The sequence below is a fragment of the Malaclemys terrapin genome, chromosome 1 (genome assembly GCF_027887155.1).
Source record: "Malaclemys terrapin pileata isolate rMalTer1 chromosome 1, rMalTer1.hap1, whole genome shotgun sequence".
Lineage (NCBI taxonomy): Eukaryota > Metazoa > Chordata > Testudines > Emydidae > Malaclemys > Malaclemys terrapin.
The window spans coordinates 240,108,385-240,124,215 of NC_071505.1; the positions used below are offsets into that span (position 1 = coordinate 240,108,385).

General features: G+C 42.1%; 1 long non-coding RNA gene across 1 annotated transcript in view; it reads right to left on the reverse strand.

Moving 5' to 3' along the window:
• Nucleotides 1–15,831, reverse strand: part of LOC128830673 (uncharacterized) — a 130,396-nt gene that overhangs the window by 25,157 nt on the left and 89,408 nt on the right. The window contains exon 2 of the long non-coding RNA XR_008443642.1: nt 14,433–14,531. This is a non-coding gene — a long non-coding RNA (uncharacterized LOC128830673). The remainder of the gene's footprint in view (nt 1–14,432; nt 14,532–15,831) is intronic.

Sequence of the window (15,831 nt, forward strand, 5' to 3'; positions counted from 1 at the left end):
GCCTGGGATTGTTGAACCTATAGGTCCACAAGAGTCTGCAGCATCTGTTTGCTGTTGGAGAAGCCCCATTATGTCCTTGTGCTTCTCCCTCTCCTACTGGGACTTCTGGGCCTGTCTCCTTTCTGCTCTTTCTTTCTTCAGTCTGTCTGCAACGTTCACCCTCCAGAACCTGTGCTCCATGGTCTGATGCAGCACTGAACATGTATTCCTGAGTCCTCTTCTTTCTCCTCCTTATCTAGCTCAGGTTTTCTGTGGGTGTGAAGGGGAGATCCTCAACACCACAGTGGCAGCAGCTGCAGATAGTCACAGCAGACAGCACAACTTAAGATTCCAAACTCCCTTCCATTCCTCCCCTAAAGTTTTAAATGAGACACGCTTATTGCCACTTCTGTTTGGGAGTGCTTGTGCATGGTGCCACTCACAGCACCAACCATGGTGAGTATGACCCACCAGGGGTGAGGGCAATTAGGAGGGAATTTTTTGGTTGCATGAATCTATGAATATAGGACAACAGCACCAAATGCTGGCACCATTTTCTACGGGTGTTGATGATTTTACCTGATATCTCCCTCCTGAGAGCAACAGATGCACAGAAAGCACAGCTGCCACTGGCATCCAGAAGCTGCTCAGGCCCATATGTGGCTAGCCTGTGTATGGCAATGGTGCTGAAGTTCTCATCGACTGACATGGGAAAGTGTCCTATCATGGAGGAAGAAATAGGCTGCCAGCCCTAGAGACCTTCAGGAGAGGACTGCAGAGCACCTCCATGGAAGTTTTATCTAGATCTCTCAGGAGGATTCAAGGGACATCCCTATGTAGGTTATCAAACTGCTCCACATGCGCCCCCCCCTAACCTTCCTCTGCCTAACTGTACAGGAGAATTGTGATAAATGAAGAGGGGGCGGGTAGCTTCCTTTTATGAGCACCCAGCCAGCCAGTTAGCTATAAAATCCCTGTTAGTAACTGTTCTCTACTTGCTTTACCTGTAAAGGGTTAAAAAGTCTCCCGGCTATGCATAGGTAAAAGGAAGGGAGTGGGCACCTTACCAAAAGATCCAACGGGAAGGCTAGAACTTTTAAAAATTGTGAAAAAACTTCCCCTTTGTCTGTCTGTGGTTGTTCTCACGGGAAGAGGGGGACAGAGCAACTATGCTGTAAAAAGCTTGGGCCAGGTATAACTAGAAACTACTGACATTTAAAACCCCAGATATGTAAGTAGATCAGGAAAAGTCTAGGAAGATGCGATTAGGTTTATCTCTTTTTTTTCTTTACGGCTTGTGGATTCCTCTGTGCTAACCCCAGGTGCTTTTGTTTTGCTTGTAACCCTTAAACTGGACCTCAAGAAAGCTATTCTTGATGCTTAATCCTTGTACTTGCTCTTTTAAAATCTAGCAACAGCTTGAGTTTTTCAGATATATTTTCTTACTTTCTTTTAAAATAAAATCTACCTTTTTAAAGAACAGGATTGGAGTTCTGTGTCTTAAGAGGTCTGTGCACATGTTTTTTCTTAATTAGCTGGTGGCAACAGCTGATTTCTTTTTTTTTTCTTTCTCAGCTCTTCCCCAGAGTGGGGGAGGGTACCCCACAGGAAGGAATTCCCCAGTGAGCCTTCCTGGTCTCTCAAAAAGGTTCTGCACTTGGCTGGTGGTAGCATCTACTCATCCAAGGTCAGAGAGAAGCTGTAACCTTGGGAGTTTAATACAAGCCTGGAAAGGAAAGTATTAATTTTTAGAGTCCTTCTGCACTCCAAGTGCCAGAGTGGGGAATCAGCCTTGACAGGAATGAAAAGTAGATCACAAGGCAACCTCTCGATTGTGCCACTACCACTTGTTGTATGAGTAAATTAATTAAGTTTATACCTGTGTCCTGCTAAGTTGGGGGTGCCATCACTGTAATGGGAAATACATTTACACACTTACCTGAGGTTCCTTTCCCTGCCTAGGGCTCTCCTGTGCTTGACTGCAGGGACTGACTGAACCACAGTGGAATTTCAAACAGGTCCTGGCTCATGGCATAGCTGGACCCCCCAATCACATGTCCCCAATCCTTCTCCTTTTCCTCCTCCACCTCCTGCTTCCAGTCCATGCCAGGGGTCTGTGGCTCTGGCTCCTGGAAGGTATCCATGGTGGCATGCAGAATGGTGGTTAGGCCTCCATCAAGTATGGCATGCAGCTTGTTGTAAAAGCAGCAGGTCTGCAGCTTGACATGGGATTGACTGCTGGCCTCCTAGCTCTCTGATATGCTTGTCACAGTTCCTTCGCTTTCACGTGACATTGCTGCTGGTCCCTGTCAGACTCCTTCTCCTCCATCCCTCATGCGGTCTACTTGTCGGTGTCCATGCCTCTATGGCTGGTCCATAGTTGTGTTTGCACAGTCTCTTCTCCCCACAGGCCCAGGAGATCCAATAGCTAGACCAGAGCACATCTGGAGTGTGTAGCCAGCATTATCAGCTGGGCAGTAGCACACAACAATGGAGAGCTGCAAGGTGGGCTTGCCAAGATGGGCAATCAAGAAAAGCATTTAAAAAATGCATGAGGTTTTAAAGGTGTGCGGGGAGCGGGGGTAGGGGGGGAGCCTTCCAGGCTCTGTGACCCTTGGGCAGTGGAGTTCACAACTGTGACCAGAGCGGTCAGTGTTAGGAATTCTCGGACAGTTGCGGGACGTCTGTTAAGTCAACATAGGCAACACAGTGTCTATATTTATGCTGTGTTGGCATCAGCACATTGACCCTAGCTCAATGCCACTCAGGGAGGTGGTGTTACTATGTTGTTGTAATGGAGAGCTTTCATCAGTGAAAGACAAATAAGTGTAGGCACATGCACAACTAGGTTGACTCAAGGCAACTTATATCAACCTAAATTTGTAGTATACACCAGGTCTTGGTACATGGGATTAGCACCCCTACTGGCAGTGGAAGACCAGGAGTTTTGGATCCATAGGATCAAGGTTCACAACCCTGGAGTTCTTGAACATTTGGGTGGAAGGATTCTCCTTTATGCTCCCCTGCAAACCCTTGTCAGCCAAGGTATCACGGCAAGGCCAGGCTTGTCTCCGGATCTGTAATTCTGCCAAATGCACTGCCACTGGTTCCATTAATTTTCCAAATTTTTTCCTGTGGGTTGTTGGCCATGTGGCTCTTCCCCTCAACTGTGGCCTGTTTACTTCTTACACATAGTTCGGGGACCAAACAGATGCTGCTTAGATCTTAAGCTCCTCTTAGATTGTAAGCTCTTTGGGGCAGGGACTGCATCTTCCTGTGTTTTTATATAGCGCCTAACTCAATGGGACCCTGCTAGGGACTGGGGACACTGAGAGATACTGCAGTATATACTGTACAATAACAAGTGGTAATAATGGGAGGTTAGACTGAAGGGGAAGCATCCAGCACACACTCTGCTTGGTAACACTCTGGCTTTCTCCTTGATTTTGGTCCCCTAAATCCTTAGTAGCAAGTGGGAAGCATATTGGCTAATGTATTTTAAAATCAAATAATTAATTCCTATGGACTAAAGAGGCAAAAACTCCTCTATAATTCGTAAGTTTATTTTTAACAGAATCTGCTTGATAGGTGTGAAAAAGCAGTTTCTAGAAAGGTGTTTAATATTTTGAGAATCTGTTTGGCCAGCATGCACTATGTATTTTCATAAACCCAGAAACCGAGCTGCACCTCAGTGCTCGTTTTTCTTCCTCTCTATTGAATATATAGCTAGAAAGGAAATCACTCAGGAAAGGAAATCAGCAGAATAAAGATTAATTATAGCAGAGCTCTCATGCTGCAATGGTGAGGATTGTGCCAGCACTGCTGGATATTGATATGATTGGAAAGAAGAATCATCAGAAGGTTCACAGTCTTTTTTTGAGATCAGAGGCAATGTGTCTTCAAAGGAAGACCTCAAACATATCAGTATTCCCTATGGGGTTCCTCATAGATTTCTCCATGAAGGCCAAAACTTAATGAGATCATTTGACAGTTATACCAGAGCATGCTGGTATTGGTGGGGTAACATGAACATGAAGAGTTGACCAGATGTTGATGTGACCTTCTGTGCTAAATAATAATCTGAAGAATACACAGGTAGGGCACAATACAATCCAAGCGACATAATCCTAAATGCTTTACTTTGTAAATGTAAAGAGGGATTTGCATCTATTAATTTTAATTGTGGTGGTGACGGCGGAGGAGGGGAAGGGGAAAGGTTAGCAAGGGAAGAAAAGAGAGAAATGTGGGAGAGTGAGGAGGATTGAGGTAAAACTGAAGTACAGAAATCAGTGTGGTCTTGAATGAACTTGGGTTCAGTTTAAAACAGGTTAAGCCTTTGTTTAATATCAGATAAATATATTAAAAATGTCATGTGAACATTGAGAGGGGAGAATGAATGGTATGATATATTCTTATGGACAGAGCAAAGTAGCAGAAATTTATGGAACACAAAAATAAAATTAAAATAGATGGCCTTTTATGTTCTGTGATGTTGCCTTCTTACATCTTCAAAGCAAACCCTTTCCTAAAAAATCCCCAAAGAATCTGCTTCTTGGAAGGTTGAATGTTTGGGTCTCCAAATACTATGCCAATGGCAACAACACCACAGAAATGCCAAAAACTAAATAGACACAATGTGTTATGCAACTATAATGCAGAGTGCTCAGGCAGGTTCTATCTATCCATCTCAGTGAAATAACAATCAAACAAAAAATACATTTCTGTTCTACAGTGTATGCTGCATAACCAAACAATCTGAATGACAGTGTCATCTGACATTCTTGTCTTCATATCCTTTTCAGCACCTTACACATATTGGATGAACAGGAGATTAAACTAGTGGAGAGCTCTGCTGAATTTGCAGAAACAAAAGAGATTTGTTGCCATAAAATTGGAATGCAATTCCCCATATAATACGTAGCTGCCCTGTATCTCAGAGGGCATTTAGCAGAAGCCAGTACATCATCCTGCAAGCAACTAGATACAGTCAGCAGTTGTTGAAATAATACAGTAGTTGGTTTTAGTTCCCTGATTGCAATTCAGTTGGCTGAAGTTGCTAATTGTTGCCCAGTGTAGGCATCCATTATTCCAGTGGTAGAAAGCTGCTCATTAGTTGCAATTTGATTTGATCTTTGACACTACAGAATTAGAGTAAGAGGTGAGTGCACTCTAATTGTCTTTTAGCTCTGTCAATGCAGACTAATATTGACTAATATTGATTGAGTTGGATAAAACCCTCTTTTTTTCCTCCTAAATTTTCTCCTAAGCAGCAAGTAAATCTGTTCAGCCATAAGATAACACACTGCAAAGGGTCCTGCTTCCAGACCACTGCCAGTTCAGACAATGATGGCTTTGCCTAATTTAGCATACTCATTTATTTTGTGAAACAGCCTTACCAAATGAAATCTGTGTGGTTTTGGATTTTAACCCTACATACAGTATTGACATAAGGCAATGCATTTAGACTCTTTGTCTCAGTTAAATATTCTGCGCTCTAGTGTGCATTTTGGAAGCCCTTGCCCACTAAGTGGGGGAGAGACAGCACATACAGGGACATAGCCTCCTTTATATTGGTTACATTGTGGACCTGGGAGCAAAAATTGGCTACGGTACTATTCTGATAATTAACAAATACTACTGAAAGATCATTGATTTGCAGTGAGGAGTCATTAAAGACAACTAAAACCATCTTCCAGCAGCATTCCCCCCCCCCCTCTCCCTGTGTCTTATGTATTAAGCTCTTGTTATCCTCCAGGGTCTTCATTTGCAGTGCATTAAACCAGGTCATCTAAAAGAGACTAAAGAAGTGAGATTTTCTATATGGTCCATTCACTGTGAGCAAATTGAAATTTGGTGACCTTGTCGCCTTATTGATGGTTGTGATGCAAGAGGCCAAAGGGGTTTAAATGTGCTCAGAGTAACACTTACCCAGCTACCTAGGTCATTGATGAGGATGGACTAGCTCCAGTTTAGTCAGTATAGAAATGTAATGGTGAATCATAGGCCTTATCTACGTGGAGGAAACTGTCCAGCATAGATATTCTGTAATAAGTATTCCTCTATAGCTATGCTGGTCAATTTCCCCGTGCAGATGAGCCCACACACTTTCCTTTGTTAATGATCATTTTTTATTAAAATGTAAATTTCCCAGGCTATCACTGTATTGTGTAGGAAATTTACTTTTGCTCATGAGAAGCCTGGCCTGAAATAAAAACTGTCTTTGCAGTTGAGAAATTGTGTGTCCATTTGAAAATTTGAAACACATATTGAAGTGAAGCTGAAGTCAGACATAAAGCTGCAAAAGTAAGGAAATCATCAGTGGAAGAAGTATAGAATCCCTTACTGAAGGCCCTGTGGGTGAAATCCTGGCCCCATTGAAGTCAGTGGCAAACTACTATTGACTTCAATGGGGCCAGGCTGTTATGTTTGTACAGAGTCTAGCAAAGGGGCGCAATCCTTCATTGGGCTCTCTAGATACCACAATAATAAATAATAATAATAATAAAAAAATTTGGTGCCATCAGCGGGGAAAAAGAGGAACCAAACAATATGTTTATTAATTTGCATATGGATGGTTATTTAAGTGTGCAGAATACTATTCAAATGGAAATCTTTGTAAACAAAATGTTGTTGTGTTTTGTTTGTTAAATGTGCCCTGGAATGTATATTTGGAAAGGATTTGTTGTTACTCAGATGAGTCACCATAACTGAAAAACAACTTCAAGACTATACAATACTTTCAATGGTAGCCAGCTATGAGATTTTGCCATACAGTGGTTTTGTTAGATCTTTCCTTATTTTCGGATATTAAACTATTTATATTTCGATAGGACCCCAAATCTACATGGTATTACGCAAGTATTAAGGAAATCACAGGATTTTTGACTAAGATTAATGGAAAATAAGGTGACTAGTTATTGAGGAGATATAAAGAAAATATTCAGGTACAGGAAAACACTTCATAGGAACCCTGGTTCTTTGGGGTAGGGAAGAGAGCACATTATCCATTCTCATTTACTGCAGCAATACCCTATCTACAGTATTTAAAGTTGAACATTTTCCCACTCAAATCAATGGGATTCCCTCCACCACATTTAGGACTAAGATTTCAAAAAGGGACCAGTGATTTTGGGTGGCCAACTTGAGACTCCTCAAAGGGTCTTGATTTTGAGAGAGTAGACGCTCAGCTCTTTCTGAAAATCAGGCCTCTTTTAAGGCATTTTAAGTTAGGCGTGACAAATGGAGACACCCAGAATATAGCCTTAATGAAACATACATTTGGCAGCATAGATGCCAATGTCCAGGGGCTAAACTCAGCACTATATACTGCCACAGAAATATTGAAATGTCCACCGGTATTACTTTAATAATAATAATTTTGCTGCTAGATATAGATAAGTTTATATATAAAGTAACCCATGTATTGTGGTATTTAGTAGCAAATCAATGGAATTTTCCTGCTAGGCTGACAGAGCATCCTAAACTAAGGGCTTGTCTACAAATGGAGTTTTTCCTGTTTAACTAATACTGATAAGAGTGCCTTGTTCCTGTTTAGCTTGATGCATGTTGAGTGTGTGCTAAGCTTAGCAGGAACATGGCACTCTTATTCTGGAATAAGAGGATCCACATGTTGAGTTAATCAGGAATGAGTCCATGTGTAGACAGGCCCTAACTTTGTTCTATTAGGTATTGTATTACCTAACCTTTCGCTCTCAACCTTTTCTCTCTGACCAGTCTGCCAAGACTGTTGTTCAGGTTCTCATTATCTCACATCTCAGTTACCGTAATCTCGTCCTCTCTGGGTTTGATGCCAGCCACATTGCCCTTTGCTAAGTCTCCTCAAAATGCTTCTGGGTTGGATCATCTTCTTTGCTCACTGCTCTGACCATGTCACCCCCTTGTTTGTGTCCCTCTCCTGGTTGCCCGCATTATCACCTCAAACACAAGCATCTGCCTTTGCCATTAAGGCCCTTCCCCATTTAGTCTCATCCTATCTATCAGATCTACTAACTTGTCCAGATGTCCACCTCCATCTCTGCCCTGCCGGTGATGGCAGCCTCAATCACCCACTTGTCTGATTCTCTCTCAAGCACCTCTGTGCATTTAGTTCACTACCTCTCACCAGGCAGGGGAAGGTTTATAAACCCCACTCCTTATACCCCTCCCCATTCTCTTTTTTAAAATCCCTCCTCAAAATATGCTTCCACTGGGACGCCTACACATCACTCCAATCTGGCACTGGTTAGGCAAATGATGAGCCATGACTTCTGAATTTCTACTAACCTCTATTGTTTCACTGTTTCCCCATCCTGACAACTCACACCCACCGACTGTTTTGTTCACCGGTTGCATCCGCCTGACAGCTAGATAGTGAGCTCTCTGAGATGGGGACTGTCTCGGACATTTATCCACACAGCTCCTAGCACAGCAGGGTCCTGATCCTTGGAAAAGGTTCCTGGGTGCTACCGTAGTACAAATATATTAAGAAGAAGAAGTTTCGAAGCCCTTTCGATGAAATCCTGGCACAGTTGTGTGAATTAGGAATCCCACGGTAGCCTTTGTTGGGCATTTCCTTGCTCTCTTGGTGTTACGGATGATCAATTTTAATTGTTGCTTTGTCATTAGTTTAGCATTTGCATTCTATTTTTAGTGACAGACCCACCATTTCAAAAGTGAAATTCCACAGGAGCCTTTCAAAGCGGCAGTGGTTAGTAAGTTGTAATGAGCAATACAAAGCGGCTAAGCCTGATTGCCAACTGCTGCCAAAGCACAGTAACAGGCCCCTCTAGCAGAATGAGCTCCCAGAGTGTTTCAGTTTCATATATTCCACTAGAATTAGCACAGCAAGTGGGGTAGTGGAACAGCAGCAGAGCAGTTTGAGTACAGAAATATAGATATCAGAGATGGAAAAGATCGACGACTGTCATTTTCTACACTCCCCTGCCAATGCAGAAATGTTCCTGGCAGTGAATTGTTTGCACTTTGCATTGGACCATTTGGTTTTTCGTGTTTGCTATGCATTAAGAAGATTTCAATATAGCGGTGACATGCACTGACTCTAGACCCCTCACAAGACCTGCACAAGATCTAATTAAGTACAGCAATTACAGCTTTGTAATCATTCGTGCAGCTTAAGTGTCTTAGCCATCTAATAATGCAGGCTGCAACAATAACTACAGATCCACGATGAGCTGGGCAAAATAGGGGGAAATATTTTCTTGGCTATATCAGATATGATGAATCCTGCTGAAATGAACCCTCCTCTCCAGATTTTGTAGCAGGGTAGGAGAGCAGAACCAGCCCATAGGAGAAGCTCCTTCTTCATCAAGGAGTACCGACAGACAGACTGGTGTGTGTGTGTGTGTGTGTGAGAGAGAGCACACAGATGATGCAGATGGGGCTTTACCATTTAAACTAGAGACACTTGCTGATTGCCAATTGGTGTGCCTCTTTCCCCTACATTCTGTCTGTTTTATGTCTTTTTAAGCTATAAGATCTTCAGGGCATGGATCTTGTTTTCTTATATGCTGTAGAGATCCTAGCACAAGGATTTGATTGGGGGGGCATTACCACAATATAAATAAACAGCAATAACAACAAATCAACATTAGCCTCTGTATGAACAAACTGTGCCCCTAGATTCTGGACTCAAAACATATCCGGAGTCCCTGATTATTTGCTAATTCTAGTCAAAATTAGCCAGACATTTGCCTGCAGCAGCTCTCTAAGTCTGCTAGGATGGGATGTGACATGTGATCAGGAAGCCATGCTCCTGATGTTACGCCTCTCCTTCTGTTCCCTGCTGTGACACCCCTCTCCCCGCCCCTGGATACTTGTGCCTGTTTTGAAGATGTGCTTATGTCTCCTTGTTTTCCTTCTTTTTTTGGCCAGTGCTGTTGCTGCTGCAAAAGTGCCTCTTTGTTGTGTGGAAAGGTGGCCTTACTCAACTGAGTAGGCCTCAGTGTGGGTGAGGTGTGATGGGTTCGGTCACAGAGACCCCCTTGGGACTGTCACCTGATGTGCTGAGACTACCTCTGAGCCCGTTTTCTCTGCCGGATTGGGACTCCAGAACCCTGTCTTGTTGAGCCAGATACACTAATCTGCTGCAACACAGACCCAGGGTCTGAACCATGACCCCAAAGCTGCAGACTTAACTGAAAACTGCTTAGCAAGTACTCCTGTCTCCAGCACCCAGCTCCCAATGGGATCCAAACCCCAAATAAATCCGTTTTACTCTGTATAAAGCTTACACGGGGTAAACGCATAAATTGTCCACCCTCTATAAAACTGATAGAGAGATATGCAAAGCTATTTGCTCCCTCAGGTATTAATCACTTACTCTGTGTTACTTAATAGACAAAAGTGATTTTATTAAGTATAAAAATAGGATTTAAGTGGTTTCAAGTAATAGACAGAACAAAGTAAGTTACCAAGCAAAATAAAACAAAACACACAAGTCTAAGCCTATTACATTAAGCAGTGTTTCTCAAACTGGGGCCGCCGCTTGTGTAGGGAAAGCCCCTGGCGGGCCGGGCCGGTTTGTTTACCTGTCCCATCCGCAGGTCTGGCCGATCGCGGCTCCCACTGGCCGCGGTTTGCTGCTCCAGGCCAATGGCAGCTGTTGGAAGTGGCATGGGCCGAGGGACTTACTGGCTGCCGCTTCCAGCAGCCCCCATTGGCCTGCAGCGGCAAACCACGGCCAGTGGGAGCCGCGATCGGCTGGACCTATGGACGGTGCAGGTAAACAAACCGGACTTTTCCACCAGGGGCTTTCCTTACACAAGCAGCGACCCCAGTTTGAGAAACACTGACATTAAGAAAATGAATACAGGTAAATCTCACCCTCAGATGTTCCAATAAGCGTCTTTCACAGTCTAGACTTCTTCCTAGTCTGGGCCCAATCCTTTCCCCGGTACAGTTCTTGTTAGTTCCAGCTCAGGTGGTAACTAGGGGAATTCTTATGACTGGCAACCCCCTTTGTTCTTTTCCACCTCCTTTTATAGCTTTGGCTCAAGGCGAGAATCCCTTGTCTCTCTTTGGGTTCCCACCCCTCCTTCTAAATGGAAAAGCACCAGGTTAAAGATTGATTCCAGTGTCATGTGACATGTTCACATGTCCTGTGAGCCCTCCTCCATTCTTTCAGGACTGGCCCACACGTATGCAGTGGAGGCGTGCAGGTAAACAGAGCCATCTACAGTCAATTGTCCAGTCAATGGGAGCCATCAAGATTCCAAACCACCATTAATAGCCTACAAGTTGCATAATTACAATAGCACCTCAGAGTTATATTTCATATTCCTAGTTTCAGATACAAGAATGATACATTCATACAAATAGGATAACCACACTCAGTAAATGATAAGCTTTGTAATGATACCTTACAAGAGACATTTTGCATAAAGCATTTTCCAGTTACATCATAGTCACACTTACAAACATATTTTATAAAGCACATAGAGTGCAACATCACAAGGTAATATCTTTTATTGGACCAACTTCTGCTGGTGAAAGGGACAAGCTTTCAGGTCTGAAGAAGAGCTCGGTGCAGCTCGAAAGCTTATTTCTCTCTCCAACAGGAGTTGGTCCAATAAAAGATATTACCTCACCTTTCTTATCTCTCTAATATCCTGGGACTGACACGGCTACACCTACACTGCATAGACCTCAGTGAGCAGTTGCCATTAGAACACAACATAACAAATGTGATGCAAGCAGATAGACTATAACAAAGCCATTGTTGATGCAATACACTCTTGTCAGATCAAAGTTGACGTGGGATGAGGAAAATATCAAAGTACATAGCAAACCTTTCAGGAAAATACAGACAGTTAAAACTATGAATAGGTATACACTATGTAAATGTGACACATCAAACACTCATCTGGCATAGTATGTATTGGTAATGAAAGGGAAATACATGGTAAATTGTGAATCAAATGGATCAGTTTTGCTTTGATGTAAAAAAAGATGAACTAATTTTTGCTTTATTATTTGAAAGGAAGACTCCTAATTATAGCCTATCCTTCCAAAAAGCGCAATCAGAATGGTTTCTGCCTCCCTTCTAAATACAAAGGATTGGATCAACCAATCAAGGAACCAAAATTTATACCATGCAACCTCTCACCAATCAACCCAACTAAAAAAAGTTAAGCAAATATTAACTGCAAATTTTTCAGTGAAAATATGTCACAAAACTTCACTTTTTAAAAATGTGAAACATTTTGCAAAAATACCACAATGTTACAGAAGTGTTGCTATTGTGAAAACAGGCAAAATTCAGTGACAAATGTTTTGCAAATATTCCACTCAGCTATTTATGATGCAGTAACCACAGCATCCTGAGATATCAGTTTTCAAAACATTACAAGCTAGTTCTATTGTGCTGGCTAACTGGTGGCAAGACCCTAGAGCAAATCCTCTTTTTCGGGATTGAATTTGTTAGGCCAAATAGTCTGCTGGTACAAATGGGTGAAAATCCAGTGGTGTCATTGGAGATAAGTCCATTTACAGTAGCAGAATATTTAGCCTATTGAGTATGTATCAATGTTATGGCAGCTGAAAATTGGACCAGGACCTCTGTGGTCTGTAGGCAACAGATCATGATCCAAAAGAGAACCTCCTGCTGGCCCAGTCAGAGAATCGGAGCTAAACTCGTGTCAGCTGGAAACTTCTCTTTGCATATTTTTCAGTCCACATGAAAGAGCTGCAATACCTGTTGCTCTGCAGACTGATCATGAAGAAAGCTTTATATTGCAAATATTGGGTCTGATCCTTCTTCCCTTTGAAGTCAAAAATCAAAAATCTCAAGACTCTGAGGGTAGCAGCATCAGAACGATCATTAGTAACTTTCTTTTTGCAGAATCCAATTTAAAGGCTGCAGTCACGGTAATTTTTATACATGTGCTTTCAAATTAGTTTTACACTTTTTTATACTCATCCTTAGAGGCCTTAATACAATTTATTTGTAACTCACACAATGTAGCCTTCCTCATTTCAGAATCTGAGATTTTGTCCTGTCCGCATTATAGACTAACTCACTGTAAACATTTTATGTGTGGAAACTAATCTGTTTTTGGTCTAGCAAGGTAAAATAAAAGTGTTCCAAAGCCTTGAGAATTTCCCCTCTCTTGCTACAGCTCTGTAAATCAAAAACCAATTAAGTTGTTTCTTTACATGATGCTACTGGTACATTCTGCTCAAGGAGGCAATATGTTTTCCTTTTTGCTTTTATAGCAAAACTTTTCTATTTACTATGTGGCTTTCTTTCTTTATCTCTTAATTCCTTGGCTGTTTCATTTTTGGTTCTCTCTTTATTTTATCATTCGGAAGTGTTGATAGTGTCAGGAAACCCTCCAAAGGTTAGAGGTTCAGTTCAATTTGGATTAGCACCCATAAGTTTGGATCATCTGAAGCTTATCCAAATCAAGTCTGTAATATTTAGCTGGAAATAGCATGAGAAAAACGTGTTCCTGTGAGATTGCCAGCTAAATTTTGCAAACTCAAGGGGTTTTTGATAAGCTTTGGATAATCCTCCAGACTATTAGGTGTTTATCTGGACAGAACCCAAATTCTAAATCTTTTGCAGTTTGTCCATTGCTGATGTTAACCTTATTCTACCACAATAACCTAATGGGCTTTTTGACCACTCAAGCCACCCAGCCGAGAACCTTTTAGAATGTGAACAGTGCCATTCAACTATTAAATGCCAAAGGTCTTTGATGGTTAGTCCGTATTAACTTTGGAGGGAAAGTGGTCACAAACTACTGTCCTTTAACATTTAGGGCTTGGCTACACTTACAGCACCTACAGCTGCCTGCACCCTTGCAGTGCTTAGTGAAGACACTACCTGTGCTGATGGGAGAGCTTCTCCCATTGGCATAGTTAATCCACCACCTCAAAAGCTATGTCGATGGGAGAAGCCCTCCTGTAGGCATAACACTGTCAACACTGCGGGGAGTGCGGGGGGGTGTCAAGTCGGTATAACTACGTCACTCAGGGAGGTGGAAAATCCACCTCCCTGAGCAATGTAGTCATACCAACATACGTTGCTCGTGTAGACCAAACCTTACTGAGAGTTTTGTTATCATTTCTTGTTTGTTTTTCTGCCACTGAATGAGCTGTTTTTGTTATGCCATTTGTTTGGTTTCACACGTTCATTAAATTAACATTATTTTTTATGCTTAATTGTGTATTTTAATACTTTCCTCTATATGTTACCTTTTAAAACACAATAACTTAAAGAAGCCTTTTATTGGACTTTGATAATGCCAGTGTCACAACTGGTATCATTTTTCATCAAAAAGGCCAACAAGGCTCAGAAATGATAACGATTGTTTCCGACAAGTAGACGCATGATGAGAAGTGCTTCTCCATCCCCAGGATTAGCATTCTCTGGAATTCTTTTTGAATGCCTTAGCACAGGTGCTAAAGAAAATGCACGGACAGTGACCTACCTGTTCACCCTAGAAGTAGTCCTTTGGATCAGTCTTGGGGCAAGCAGGTGGAAGGATGTGAGGGGAGCTTGAACTGCCACGGTTTACGTTGTCCCTGATCTGTGGATAAATAGAGAAATTCGGGAATGTTAATCTATAATTTTCCACAGCACTACATTGACTTTTAATTTAATCTATGAATATGTATAAAGTTTAAGGATATTTAATATGAACTGTAATGGTTCTTAGCAAAATGGATCACTAAAGATAGCTTATAAGAAAGGATCATAGTACCCATTGGGAAAGATAAAAACAAGTGTCTAGACACTTCACTTTATTATTGTCACATAACTTAGACTATGGAAGCTAGAGGGACTGGGACAGAAAGACCAGCCATTGATGGCAACATTTCAATTTCTTTTTCACTTATGTCCAACAGTGAAATAGGGAAGAGGCATGTATAAAGCATGGGAGATGCCAACATTAGACATGTCACCCAAAGCAACACTATGAGAGTGAAAACAACGAGGAGTCCTTGTGGCACCTTAGAGACTAACAAATTTATTTGGGCCTAAGCTTTCGTGGGTGAAAACCCACTTCATTAGATGCATGGAGTGAAAAATACAGTAAGCAGTATAAATATTACAGCACATCAAAAGATGGGAGTTGCCTTACCAAGTCGGGGGTCAATGCTAACGAGACCAAATCAATTAAGGTAGAAGTGGCCTATTCTCAACAGTTGACAAGAAGGGGTGAATATCAAGAGAGGTGACAGAGGAGTAGCCAAGGCAAATTTGAGTGAGTGGGGCTGTGAGTGTGTGCCAGGTTGCAATGTTTGGAGGAGGGAACTGGGAGCAGACCCGCGGGACAGCAGCTGCTGCTGCAGGGTGAGTACAGGGTGGATTTGCTTTCCAACACATTTCATCCCAGGGCCTCTCTGTACTCGCCCAGGAGAAGCGTATATTTGCCTAGGGCCCCGCGGCACATCCAGAACCTTCCTGTGACTCACCCGGTGGATCAGGACCTGCCATTTGGGAAACACCAAACTACATAACCATAGGTTCCTAACAGTAATAATATTTGTTTCAAAATACTGTGGGCCTAATATTCAAAAAAGTAGTAAAAAAAAGAATGTTAGGAATCATTAGGAAAGTGATAGATAATAAGACAGAAAATATCCCATTGCTACTGTATAAATCCATAGTATCTCCACACCTCAAATACTTCAAGTTCTGGTCACCGCAGCTCAAAAAAGATATCTTAGAATTGGAAAAGATACAGAGAAGGGCAACAAAAATGATTACGGATATGGACCAGCTTCCATATAAGGAGAGATTAAAAAGACTGACACTTTTCAGTTTGGAAATTAGATGACTAGGGGGCATATGATACAGGTCTATAAAATTGTGACTGGTGTGGA